Raw genomic sequence first — 15,005 nt, forward strand, 5'->3', positions numbered from 1 at the left:
CTGGAGGTAATCCTTGAGCAGCATCAGTAGGGCACCCTGGACACCTTTGGCACGAAGCTTCTCACTCTTTCTCTTTCTCTCTTTTTCTTTTTCTCTTTCTCTTTTTCTCTTTCTCTTTCTCTTTCTCTTTTTCTCTTTCTCTTTTTTTCTTTTTCTCTTTCTCTCTTTCTCTTTCTCTTTCTCTCTCTCTCTCTCTCTCTCTCTCTCTCTCTCTCTCTCTCTCTCTCTCTCTCTCTCTCTCTCTCTCTCTCTCTCTCTCTCTCTCTCTAAGCCAAATGGTTTCTGAGCCAACTCGACAAAATAATATACTCGACCTTGTTATAACGACCCAAGATAACCTAGTCAGTAGTGTCACGGTAGGAGAACACCTCGGTTCTTGCGATCATAAATTAGTGCGCGTCGACATTAGAGCTCAATCATCAGTGACTGAAAATAAAGTAAAGGTGCCCAATTTCAAAAGAGTTAACTTCGTAGAATTCCGACAAAAACTAACAGAAATACAACTAGCAGATGACGGCAACGTAGACGAAGCCTGGCTAAGCCTTAAAAATCACTTACTCACTCAGCAGAATACATTCGTCCCCTTGTGCGAGAAGCGAATTAACACTAATAAAAGCCCACTGTGGTTTAATAGCGAAATTAAACACTCAGTCAATGAGAGAAATTTGTTTTACAGGTTAAAGAAAGAACAAAGCACGCCCGAAAACATTAGACTTTATAATGATGCCAGGCGACGAGTAAAAAGACTAGTAGGTCAGACAAAGCGTAAATATGAAGAAAATATTGCAGCCAACTGTAAAAATAATCCGAAATCTTTCTTCAGTTACATAAACAACAGAAAGGCGATCAAAAGTGGTATTGGACCTTTAACAAACAGCGACGGTGCACTAGTGACTGACAGCCAACACATTGCAAACCTCTTAAACAATTACTTTTCCTCGGTGTTTAATACTAACAGTCTTCCTCTCGCTACCACCAACACCAGTACTATTGTAAATCTCGAGCATGCATTGCCTAATTTTGAAGTAACAACCGATGAAGTCCTTAAAGCTCTCCATTCACTTAAAACAAATAAAAGTCCCGGACCCGACAAAGTATATCCTATACTGCTTAAAGAAACAAAGAGCGAAATACTATCCTCCCTCACTACCGTATTCAATATGTCCTTGCGACAAGGCATCGTCCCTTCGGATTGGAAAAAAGCTAACGTGACACCGATTTTTAAGAAAGGAGACAAAAAAATACCAGGTAACTACCGACCCATTAGTCTAACTTCAATTGTAGGTAAGCTACTCGAGAGCATAATTAGAGACAAAATTGTGAGTTACCTCGAAAGCCACTCATTAATTGGGGATTCACAACATGGCTTCCGTAACAAAAGATCCTGCCTGTCAAACCTACTGACCTTTTATAACGACCTCTTCTCAATTTATGACGTAACCAAATCAGTGGACGTAGTCTCTCTTGATTTCCAGAAAGCGTTTGATAAAGTCCCACATCATAAATTACTTTATAAATTAAAGCAAATAGGCATTGACGGTCAAGTAAACCAATGGATCGCGAATTGGTTGAGCAACAGACAACAAAGAGTTGTGATTGACGGATTTAACTCAGAGTGGGCGCCGGTCACTAGTGGCGTCCCTCAGGGCTCGGTTCTTGGCCCAGTGCTCTTCATTATTTACATCAACGACGTGGATGTTGGACTCAATAATCGCATTAGTAAATTTGCAGACGACACAAAGATTGGTAACTCGGTTCTCACTGACGAAGACAGGCAAAGCCTCCAAGAGGATTTGCACAAAATTTCAGCTTGGTCGGATAAATGGGAGATGCCCTTTAACGTAGACAAGTGCCAGGTCCTTCAAGTTGGAACAAAAAATAAGAAGTTCGATTACGAAATACGCGGCGCTAAACTCACAAGTGTTCAATGCGTTAAGGACCTGGGGATTAAAATCGCGTCAAACCTCAAATTCTCACATCAATGCATCGATGCAGCAAATAAAGCGAACAGAATGTTGGGCTTCATTAAAAGAAACTTTTTATTCAAGAATAAAGATGTAATACTTCCGCTCTACAATAGTTTAGTCAGACCCCACTTGGAATATGCGGTACAGTTTTGGTCTCCCCACCATGCAAAGGACATTGCTAAACTAGAAGGTGTTCAGCGTCGAGCAACAAAAATGATCACTTCCTTGCGCAACAAATCCTACGAAGATAGCCTTTCCACCCTTAACATGTTCTCTCTTGAGAAACGTCGCCTCCGAGGAAAACTGATCGAATGTTTTCAAATACTTAATGGTTTCACGAATGTAGACAGAACAAAATTGTTTATGATCGATGACACTTTGCGAACGAGGAACAATGGCACAAAACTCAAATGTAGACAAGTAAATTCAGACTGCACCAAATTTTTCTTCACCAACGTTGTAGTGCGAGAATGGAATAAGCTCCCACCATCAGTGGTCCAGTGTAACACGATTGACTCCTTTAAAAACAAGCTCGACCGTCACTTCCTTGAACTTAATATTAACTAGAGTAGAAAAGCAACGTTTTGGAGCCATCTGATTAATGTAAAATCACTTAGGTTTAAGGACAGACCACCTAGTCTGGACCATGGGGTCTGTGTGGTCTGATTTTCTATGTAAATCTCTCTCTCTCTCTCTCTCTCTCTCTCTCTCTCTCTCTCTCTCTCTCTCTCTCTCTCTCTCTCTCTCTCTCTCTCTCTCTCTCTCTCTCTCTCTCTCTCTCTCTCTCTCTCTCTCTCTCTCCCTTCGTGCCGGTCGTCGTCGTAATCGTCGTAATACATTCTTCCCGCAGTGCCCCGCATGCCGCCGCGTCGTGGACTGGCCGCCTGGCGCGTTGGTGGTGAGGTAGCTGTCGACGACAACTACGTGGATCCGCCCACGGGCCCCACCGTGCTCCCGCGGCAGCAGGAGCCCGACTACCTGTACTTCGGCGACGACGAGGAGCACATCCACGTGGAGATCCCCGGGCCTCCAATCTACGAGAATATCTCCGCGCACCCACCCAGCCACGAGGCCGAAAACCTAGACTCCGATGATGGTGGTTACCTCACAATGAGGGGAGCACCCATGGGCACACCCTCAGGGCACCCACCCAGCCACGAGGCCGAAAACCTAAACTCCGATGATAGTGGTTACCCTACCCCGAGGCTAGCCGCCCGGGCACACCCTCAGGGCATCCACCCAGCCACGAGGCCGAAAACCTAGACTCCGATGATGGTGGTTACCTCACCCCGAGGCTAGCCGCCCGGGCACACCCTCAGGGCATCCACCCAGCCACGAGGCCGAAAACCTAGACTCCGATGATGGTGCTTACCTCACCCCGAGGTGAGCCCCCCCTGGGCACACCCTCAGGGATCACAGAGGGCTGAGGGCGTGCGTGAGACCTCGCTCCCGACGCACGGGGCCACGGCTGCTGCCACACCCAGGCCAGCACGCCACGCAGGGGTAAGCACTGCAGGATGAGGGCAACCAGGCGGAGGCACCGTGCCCTCCAGACAAGCAGGGGGCAGCACCGTGCCCTCCAGACAAGCAGGGGGCAGCACCGTGCCCTCCAGACAAGCAGGGGGCAGCACCGTGCCCTCCAGACAAGCAGGGGCCAGCACCGTGCCCTACAGACAAGCAGGGGCCAGCACCGTGCCCTACAGACAAGCAGGGGCCAGCACCGTGCCCTCCAGACAAGCAGGGGCCAGCACCGTGCCCTCCAGACAAGCAGGGGGCAGCACCGTGCCCTCCAGACAAGCAGGGGCCAGCACCGTGCCCTCCAGACAAGCAGGGGGCAGCACCGTGCCCTCCAGACAACCAGGGGGCAGCACCGTGCCCTCCAGACAACCAGGGGGCAGCACCGTGCCACACACACACACACACACACACACACACATACACACAAGTACATTTTCCTGGACCGTAAATTTTCCAAATGGCTCCAATCACTAATTTATATTTTATTGTTTTGTTGTTTATTTGTTTGTTGTTTATGGTGATGGCGCGGAGGAGGAGGAAGAGGAGGAGGAGGAAGAGGAGAAGGAAGAGGAAGAAAAAGAGGAGGAGGATAAGGGGAAGAGGAAGAGAAGGGGGAGGAGGAGGAAAGGAGGAGTGAACATGGATTATATTTCTAAGCGAGTTTTGTTGTTTCAACAATTTCTTTTCTTATTTTAGTTTTTTACTTTACTTTTTCAGTTTTTTTGCTTCATATTTCTGGTGCTAGTGTTCACTCTCAGCCTGCTGCGTGTTTTCCCGCCATGATCATTCCTGCCAAGTGTTCGTCTTAGTGGATTTTTTTTTTAATTCAGTCAGCTTTGGTTTTTTTTTAGTTTGAGTGCGATGATTTTCTTTTGGCTCACACCTGTCCTACGCGTGTCACTATGTTAAAACTTCACCACAGCATTGTTCGCCACACACTCCAGTGAGCCTGTTACACGTATCCTACAGATGTCACTATGTTAAAGTTTCATTATAAATAAATTTGCTATATACTCTAGCTTGTCTATTATTTGTTTATCCTACTATGTTAAAACTCCGCTATAAATAAGTTCGCTATACACTCTAGTTCAGCACTTCCCAACCTAGGGGAAATATCCCCCTGGGGGAAATTTTATGATTCTGGGGGGAATTTTAACATGAAGGAAATATAAATTGCTAGCAATTAGACGGCGGAAACTATTGACTTTTTTTTTACAGCAGAGGAGTCAGTTCAAGGGCATAAAAAAAGGTAAAAAATGTAAAAAAAAAGCCCGCTACTCACTGCTCCTAAAAAGAGTTAGAGGAGTGGCCGAAAGAGAGGTCAATTTCGGGAGGGAGGTGTCCTGATACCCTCCTCTTGAAAGAGTTCAAGTCGTAGGCAGAAGGAAATACAGAAGAAGGAAGGTTGTTCCAGAGTTTACCAGCGTGAAGGAGTGAAGATGCTGGTTAACTCTTGCGTAAGGGATTTGGACAGTAAAGGGATGAGCTTGAGTAGAAAGTCGTGCGTGGCGAGGCCGCGGGAGGGGGGGAGGCGTGCAGTTAGCAAGTTCAGAAGAGCAGTTAGCATGAAAATATCGATAGAAGATAGAAAGAGAGACAACATGGCGGCGGAATTTAAGAGGTAGAAGACTATCAGTAGGAGGAGGAGAGCTGATGAGACGAAGAGCCTTAGACTCCACTCTGTCCAAGAGAGCTGTGTTAGTGGAGCCCCCCACACGTGAGATGCATACTCCATACGAGGGCGGACAAGGCCCCTGTAAATGGATAGCAACTGTGCGGGGGAGAAGAACTGGAGGAGACGGTACAGAACTGACTGATTTGTGTTATTAAGTAAATATTGTGTTTGGCTACTATTTATTTATTATATTATTTGTGTTATTAAGTAAGTAAATTTCGTGTTTTGGCTACTTTTTTCCTCGTCCATATGAGCAGGGAAATCCGGGGGGTTGACGTATATGAAGCGGGAACGACAAAAAAAGGGTTGGGAACCACTGCGAGTCTAGTTAGTCTGTTACATCTTTCCTACATATGTCACAAAGGTTAAAACTTCGCTATAATAATGTTCGCCATACTCTCTAGTTAGTAGTAGTAGTAGTAGTAGTAATGATAGTAGTAGTAATTATAGTAGTAGCAGTAGTAATAGTAGTAGTAGTAGTAGTAGTAATAGTAGTAATAGTAGTTGTTGTTGTAGTAGTAATGATAGTAGTAGTAGTAGTAGTAGTAGTAGTAATAGTAGTAGTTGTAGTAGTAGTAGTAATAGTAGTAGTGATAGTAGTAATAGTAGTTGTAGTAGTAGTAGTAGTAGTAGTAGTAGTAGTAGTAATAATAGTAGTAGTAGTAGTAGTAGTAGTAGTAGTAGTAGTAGTAGTAGTAGTAGAAGTAGTAGTAGAAGGAGGAGGAGGCGGAGGTGTTTACTTAACTATATATTTTTTTTTTACAGTAGAGGAGGAAGAGGAGGAGGAGAAGCAGGAGGAGGAGGAGGAGGAGGAGGAGGTGGAGGAGGAAGAAGAAGAACGAGACGAATAAGATGAAGATAAAGGAAAGGAGGTTGTCATGAAGAACTTAGGGGAGGAGGAGGAGGAGGAGGTGGAGGAGAATGAATACATAGGAAGAACAGACACCAGAAGACCTATCGGTCTATGACGAGGGTGTCTGTTTACTACCGCTACTACTAGTAATCTACGTGTGGTAGGACAGGACAGAATAGATGAAGGCTCCTCCCCACCCACCTCTCCCTCCGGCAACGTGCCGGCAGGAAATAGTTAGAAGAGAGCACCATGTACCTTTAAGGAAGAAAGGGCCATGGAAATTTTACAGTAAAGAGAGAAATAAGAGGAAACTACTACCCTTAACTTACACTACTGGTAACCTAAGCTGTGGGGGAAAATGACTTCATTACATAAGAGCATAAGAACATAGAAATACAGGGAGGCTGGAAGAGGACGAGTGGCCTACACAGGGCAGCCCCAGAATCCCCCCTAATACTCACGATGGGTGAGGTGTAGTTTCAGGGGCACAGGTGGAGGCTTGATCCTCGTTTTACCGGCGGTACTATGCACGCACCAGTAACCTGTCACCTTACTGCACCCACACCTCACTCCACCTGTCATGCGGACATTAACTGTTGCTTTACTCTATTGTTAACTTACGCTACTTGCAATCTAGGTTGTGGGGTAAAATAATATGGATTTAGGTTGAGGTCTTGCTGCAATCTGTCTGAAAACATGCGAAGAATGGTCAATATAATCTTATATCCCTGAAGTACTTATCCAATGAAGACTTGAAGCTATTGATACTCTGTGCGCTAACTACTGACGGTGGGAGTCTATTCCAATGATCGACGACTCTATTATTGAAATTACTTCTGCGCGCCAATGTGTTACATCGGTTTCCCTTTAACTTTATACCGTTACTGCGTGTTCTTGTGTTGGTGTCTCTCTGAAATAGACTATCTGGGTTAATGTTTTCGAATTCTGACCTCACTATCAGGGTGTGGTTTCCTCCCGGCTAAGCCGGAAGCCACCTCACCTCGTTGCTGCATCTGTCTTAGCTCTTTCGAAATTTCCTCATCTAACACTCTGCCTAGCCTCGCCTTGCCCACACAATTTAGATGAAGGCCATCGTTAGCAAACAGGCTTCTGTCATGAATAAAATTATCCCATACGAGGAGGAGAAGGAGAAGGAGGAGGAGGAGGAGGGGAGGAGGAAACATGGAAACATGGACTAGCAGGCAGGAGAAAGCCTTTTGGCTTATTACTAGGCTGCCTGCGTTCAGTGATTTAATCAATCCATTTGCCATAGGAGTGGCTTGCAGGGAAGGATTAAAGCACTCTTGTATCTACTCTTGGGAATGTTCAGTTCACTCCCGTTGCAGCAAAGTGGCGATCAATGCGTTTCTTGAAGGAGTTGATGGTCTTTGCGCTAACCATTTCTGCAGGAAGGCTGTTCCAGTGGTGAACAACTCTATTCGAGAAATAACTCCTGGCGATGTCGGTATTGTATCGCTTTGCTTGAATTGATTTTCCGTTGTTTCTTGTTCTCAGGTTAGTTTGTAGCGTGAAGAGTTTGGAGTGATCAACGTTGCTGAGCTTGTTCAGGTACTTAAAGACTTGTATCATGTCTCCCCGCAGGCGTCTCTTTTCCAACGTGAAGAGGTTGAGTCGCTCGAGTCGCTCTTCATAGGGCTTCGTCCTCAGTGATGGTATCATCTTCGTGGCGCGGCGCTGTACTCTCTCAAGTAATTCAATGTCTTTCCTGTAATTAGGAGACCAGAATTGCACGGCGTATTCCAGGTGGGGCCTTACCAGCGAATTATACAAGGATAACATAACTCCCGGCGTCTTGTATTCGAAGTTCCTCGCTATGAACCCAAGCATTGTATTGGCTTTCTTACAGGCGGACTTGCAGTGTTTTGTTTGTTTCAAGTCACTGCTGATGGTGACCCCGAGGTCTCTTTCCTCTTGCACAACATGTAGTGGTTCGCCACCCATGTGGTGTGTGTGGTAGCTGTTTCGGGATCCGATATGCATTACTTTACATTTGGTAGTGTTGAAGGACATCTGCCATTTTTCTGACCACCGAGTGATCTGGTCCAGGTCTCTCTGGATAATTTCGCAGTCTGCCGTTGTGAGGGCCTTCCCACCCACCTTTGTGTCGTCGGCAAATTTTAACCCGATAGCAGCAGGGATCATGTTTCTTAATGGTCCCTCTAAGCGAGAAAAATGAGAAAAAATCACCCCTCACACAAACCATTTCATAATATATATCAATGCATTTGTGATCAGATTATGTATCATCTATTTTGGGGGGGTTATATCATGGCACAAATTTGGCCCGTCGCTGCTACACTGTAAAGCCACAAATTTGGCCCGTCGCTGCTACCGGGTTAAAAGATTGGAGTTTAATCCTAGTTCTAGGTCGTTGATATATATGAAAAGTATGGGTCCCAGCACTGACCCCTGTGGCACTCCACTTGTGACCAGGAGCCACTCGGAGGCCTGTCCGTTGAGTACAACTCGTTGTTTTCTTCCAGTGAGCCAGTCTTTGATCCACGCTGTCAGATAGTCGCCTAATCCCGCCGACTTAAGTTTCTTGAGGAGTCTTTCGTGTGGCACTCTGTCAAAGGCTTTCTGAAAGTCTAGATATATAACATCACTGGGGATACCTCTCCCTCCGGCAACGTGCCGGCAGGAAATAGTTAGAAGAGATCACCATGTACCTTTAAGGAAGAAAGGGCCAAGGAAATTTTACAGTAAAGAGAGAAATAAGAGGAAATTACTACCCTTAACCTACACTACTGGTAACCTAAGCTGTGGGGGAAAATGACTTCATTACACAAGAACATAAGAACATAGAAATACAAGGAGACTGGAAGAGGCCGAGTGACCTACACAGGGCAGCCCCAGAATCCCCCCTAATACTCACGATGGGTGAGGTGTAGTTTCAGGGGCACAGGTGGAGGCTTGATCCTCGTTTTACCGGCGGTACTAGGCACGGCACCAGTAACCTGTCACCTTACTGCACCCACACCTCACTCCACCTGTCATGCGGACATTAACTGTTGCTTTACTCTATTGTTAACTTTCGTTACTTGCAATCTAGGTTGTGGGGGAGAATTATATGAATATAGGTTGAGGTCTTGCTGCAATCTGTCTGAAAACATGCGAAAAAGGGTCAGTATAATCTTATGTCCCTGAAGTACTTATCTAAAGAAGACTTAAAGCTATTGATACTCTGTGCGCTAACTACTGACGGTAGGAGTCTATTCCAGTGATCGACGACTCTGTTATTGAAAAAACTTCTACACACCAATGCGTTACATCGATTTCCCTTTAACTTCATACCGTTGCTGCGTGTTCTTGTGTTGGTGTCTCTCTCTGAAATAGACTATCTGGGTAAATGTTGTCGAATCAATTAAATAATTTGAAAATTTCAATTAAGTCCCCTCTTATCCTTCGCTTTTTTAGAGAAAACATATCTAAACGCTTTAAACGCTCGTCATATGGCAAGTTTCGGAGCGCTGGAATTTGTTTGGTTGCTCGTCGCTGTATCTTTTCTAGCAAAACTTGATCTTTGATATAGTTCGGTGACCAGAACTGAACGGCGTATTCTAGGTGTGGTCTTACAAATGCTAAATATAATCTCTTCATAAGTTCGGGTGATTTATAATAAAAGTTTCTTGAGATTAAACTCAACATCATATTGGCTTTTTTACTCGCTGCAGAACATTGATCACTCATTTTAAGAGTGTTATTGATAATGACACCAAGATCTTTTTCTTGTTTTACTTCGCTGAGCTCATGTCCTTGAATCTGATAGTTAAAGTTAGGATTTTTTTCACCTATGTGCATTACTTTACATTTATCTACGTTAAAACTCATTTGCCATTTTTCGCTCCAGTCGGCAAGTCTTATAAGTCTGATTGAATGTTCTCGCAACTTTGACTGTTCATTACCGTACCTCCTAATTTGGTGTCGTTGGCGAATTTGGCTACTTTTGATAGGATATCAGTTTCTAAGTCGTTCACGTAAATTATGAATAGTGTTGGCCCCAGGACCGAACCTTGGGGAACGCCACTGGTGACGGGTTGCCAATCCGATGCTTCACCAATAAGAACTACACGTTGTTCTCTGTCGGTGAGCCAGTCATGAATCCAAGCACATAGATGGTCGTTAATACCGTGGGAACGCAGTTTTGAAATAAACCTAACGTGAGGAACTTTATCAAACGCTTTCTGAAAATCTAGGTAAATTACGTCATATGGGCATCGGGCGTCCCAGCATGTATAAACATCGTTGAAAAAGGTTAATAGGTTGGTAAGGCAAGACCGATTACTACGAAATCAATGCTGACTATCAGTTATTAAATAATTTGTTTCAAGGAAAGTGAACATTTTATCCCTGACTATTTTTTCGAATAGTTTAATTAGGACAGACGTAAGGCTGATGGGACGATAATTACTTGCTTGTTTTTTTCTCCTTTTTTAAAGATCGGGGTAATATTGATCTTTTTCCACTCGAGAGGCACACTGGCCTGTGCTAATGACTAGTTGAATATTAATGTTATGGGTAATTCTAACTGCTGACTACATTCTCTCAACACGCGAGGAGATAAATTGTCGGGGCCCGGAGATTTATTTGGATCTATTTTCTGCAGGTACGCACGCACTTCGCTGATATCAATTTCAGTCAATACAAGCTTATGTTCTTCAGGGCTTTGAAAAATTTTCTTCGGGGCTGGAATCGATGTCATGTTTTCTGTTGTATATACGCTACTAAAGGTTGAATTTAGGACCGACGCCATGCCTTTATCATCACTAATCGTATTGCCACTTAATAGTTGTGGGCCGATATTTTTTTTAACAGTTTTTTTGTTTCTTATGTAACTGAAAAATAACCTTGGATTTTTCTTAGCATCGAGTGATATTTTCATCTCATATTCGCGTTTCTGTTTTCTGATTTTCCTTTCGCACTCTCTCTTGACATTGATGTAATTAGTATGATTATGTGAATTATGTGTCAGTTTATATTTCTTATAGAGTTTTCTTTTTTCGACGATGATTTTTTTGTAGGTTATTATTCATCCACAACGGATTTTGATTATCAGTCCTTCGTGGCTTGAGTGGAATGAATTTATTTACACTCGCTGTGATTTGTGCAGTAAAACGATTATACATTTCTTGAACGCTGACGTTGTTGAGCAAATGATTCCAATTTACTGAAGCCAGTTCTCTTTTTAGGTCCATAAAATTTGCATTACTATAATTAGGTATTAGGATTGAGTTTGCTCGTGCTTTTGTTTCAATATTCAAAGTACATCTTATTATGTTGTGGTCGCTGCTTGCAAATGGCTCGCCTACCTCACAGGTAGTTATGAGATGACTCGGTCGCGAAGATTAAATCAAGAATATTATTTCCGCGTGTCGGCATGGTAACAGTTTGATTAAGAAATTAATTTTGTGCAAAGTTAAATAATCTCTCGCCTTAAATGCAAAGTTAATTAATCTCTCGCGAGGAGGAGGAGGAGGAGGAGGAGAACGAGGAGGAGGAGGAGGAGGAGGAGGAGGAGGAGAAGGAGGAGGAGTAGGAGGAGGAGGAGGAGGAGGAGGAGAAGGAGGAGGAGAAGGAGGAGGAGGAAGAGGAGGAGGAGGAGGAGGAGGAGGAGGAGGAGGAGGAGGAGGAGGCCAATATTCGCGACAAAGAATAAGACAAAGTATGACAGCTCTGATACGCTTAAGTAGTTAGGCATATTTGTAAAATAAGGGGTTGTGCATCATGCACCACCTTACACCTTGTTGCTATAAATCTTTCATAATGCATGTCATGACTGTTTCCATAACCTGCCATGCTCATGGCACAATGTATATATTCAAGGATACCTCTATTGATACAACTTGAATAACATTTGCCTTCTCACATAAGTGCTGTTGCATAAACAGTTCATTATATTGCAGACGGCATGAGTGGTTGCTGGCCCTTGGCATTGCATACGAGAGGTCTTCCCAAGTAGTATGCAGCGATCATTTTCATGCTGCTTACCAAGGAAGCAAAGGAAGGCTTCTCAGCACGGCAATACCTCGTCCCTTCAATGCTAGTGAAGAACACCCACACCGAGAAACGCACACAGGTAAGAATCTAATATCAGTGAGATTAATTTTGTTAATTTCAATTTGTTGTGAAAAAAAGTCATATTTACTTATTTTTGTAACACACACACACACACATACAGAGCACCTCATGATTTGCACATTATGATTATATTCACATATTTTATTTTCAGTTAACACTGAGAGGCCTCCCGCTGTTCCTGCACCCGCCTCAGATGTGGTCACTCTTGAATATGGTAAGTTATAATTTGTTTTACCTTGACCTATTACATGTAAGGTTCCATTCATGGTATACTGAGTAGAAAAGTTGATATTAACTGCTGAATTGCATAAGTAATTTTTTTTTTAGAGAGCCTAATTTTTTTTTAATATATTTCACAGAATGCCCAGGGACAACAACCACTCATGACAGTATCGACGAGGCAATTTCCTCAGGAGTGCTGCCTTGTGATACCTATGGTGAGCTTATAAATGTTCTTGACAATTTTCAACATTATTTAATATTTAATATTTAATTTCACTCTGCATGCTTTATCCATGTAATTCTTTTCCACAATGGTTTGATTGTCTATTATCCCTGCGGACATTCGCAACCCTCTGCAATTCTTCGTCTATGACTGCGGATGTCTATGAAAGATTATAATATAATACTCAATGCCTACAGATTACGATACTGCAACGTTTGGAGTGCTGTCCGGGACAATGACTGTCGAGGAACAACTAAGCATGTTCACGGAAACTAACAACAATGAGGCCCCAAGATTTGTGTCTTGTGAAGATCGTGTGGAAGGTAAATGTAACAAGGACAACTTTTTTGTTATAGATTTGCTCTATTCACATAATTTGGCATCACCCAAAGTACTGTCCATCTTGTTATCCCTATAAGCCCTAAGTGCCAGTATGTGCATGAAACAGAGGACAAAGGAAGAGTTTTGTTAACAATTCCAAACTCACATATAGCTCAAGGTATTTTTAACATTCTTCCACATGACATGTTACCGGTGCATTACTTAACATTGTCTAATAACAGTAAAATATTATGAATTTTGCATACCTTTGGTGAACATCTCTCTTAAACATCATTACTGCACCCAAAACTATAGATCTCAATCTTGACTTTTGTTTATTTCCAAAGCAAGGGAGTGTAGGCGATTGCGTGAGTGTTCTCTACGGGACTGTTACCTTGCAGTTTACTTGTTGGGCCATGATTTTTAATATTCCTTTTTCAGGACAATCTCCTTTCCCTCAATGTATAACTAAAGACAGAGTAGTAGATATTATGGTATATATATAGATATATATATATATATATATATATATATATATATATATATATATATATATATATATATATATATATATATATATATATATATATATATATATATAGTATGTATGCATATATACATTATATATGTGTGTGTATATACATACATATGATAAGATCAGCAATAAGAATGTGGTGTATTTCTACCAGTTACATAGTAATTACTGTCTTTGCTAATATTATAACTAAAATTACAGAGAGGAATGGGATCATGAGTGGTCAGCAACTGACACTCCACACACCACCTGTCCCTGAAGCACCACCTGCCCCAGTAACACCACCTGAAAATGTGAATGCTGGGCACACATCCTCACCTGTGCCAGGCATCCAAGACACCTCTGAGAACCTTAGTGGAGGTAATGTTTTTTTTTTCTTTTCATTAATTTTACAAATGAAATTTGCTAACAAAGGGAAGGATATTTAAAGGATGGGTGTTTTTTTCTCACATAAATTGCAGCATAACTCATCTCTGCTAGGGAATGTTCTTCTAAGTAAAGTATTCCTTCTGCCGATCATACTAAAATATTATATACATGAAATATGATACTAACTTTAAACAAGTAAGTTTTCTCTCAAGGTCAGCAATAAGCTGAAGCACAATTGCGTTTCCTCGTTTATCTTCAGTTTACTCCTCGACGCAGCGAAATGATTGGTCAGATTCTATATTTGAAGGAGTTGATGGTATTCGCATTTACTACTTTGAGGAAGGCTGTTCCAGGGCGGATGACCGGTTTGAAAAGAAACTCCTTCCAATGTCTGTGTTACATCGACTGACTGAATGGGTAAAACCGTTACTTAGTTCTTGTTGGTTTCTGTTCAAAGAGAATCTTGGAGTAATCGACGTCATGGAACTTTTTTAGATACTACATTCTGAATCATATCCTCGTAGGCGTCTTTTTCTCCAATGTAAAGAGATTGAGTCGCTTGAGTTGTTCCTCCTCGTATTGGTTGAGCCCCAAGGTTGAATCATCTTGTGGCGCGTCGCTGAATCCTTTCCAGTAGAGCATACAATGTCCTTTTCTGTAATTGGGAGACCAGAACCAAATGTATGTTTCCGAGGTGCGGTCTACCACAATTATATGCGATAGTACTCGTCTGGTGTTTTACACGGTGTTCCTCTTGCCATGAACCTGAGCATAATGTTGGCCTTGTTGTATGTTTTACAGTGATTCATGTGGTCAGGTCACTGCTGATAGCATCAAGATCCTTCTCCTGCACTGCTTGGTGCAGAGGTCTCCTATTCATGATGTGTATGTATGGTTACTATTTTGGGACCTAATGCATGGATTTTATTTGTCATTAAAAGACATTTGGCTATTTTTCCGACTATTCGATAATGATTGAGGTCTTCTGAATGATTTCGCAGTCGATCTTTTGTGAGGGCATTCCACCCACCTTTGGTGTCATCTGCAAATTTCATATTGTGGATTGGTCCTGATTCTAGGTCACTGAGAAGAGCAGAGGATGGTCCGCATCGACCCCAGGCCCACTAGTGACTGGTGCAGCCAATCGGAAGGCTGGTCCGCTTGAGTAGGGACCTGTTGTTTTCTTCTTGTCGGTGAGCCAACTTTATCCATGCGATCAGATT

Source organism: Eriocheir sinensis, chromosome 16 (assembly GCF_024679095.1).
Source record: "Eriocheir sinensis breed Jianghai 21 chromosome 16, ASM2467909v1, whole genome shotgun sequence".
Lineage (NCBI taxonomy): Eukaryota > Metazoa > Arthropoda > Malacostraca > Decapoda > Varunidae > Eriocheir > Eriocheir sinensis.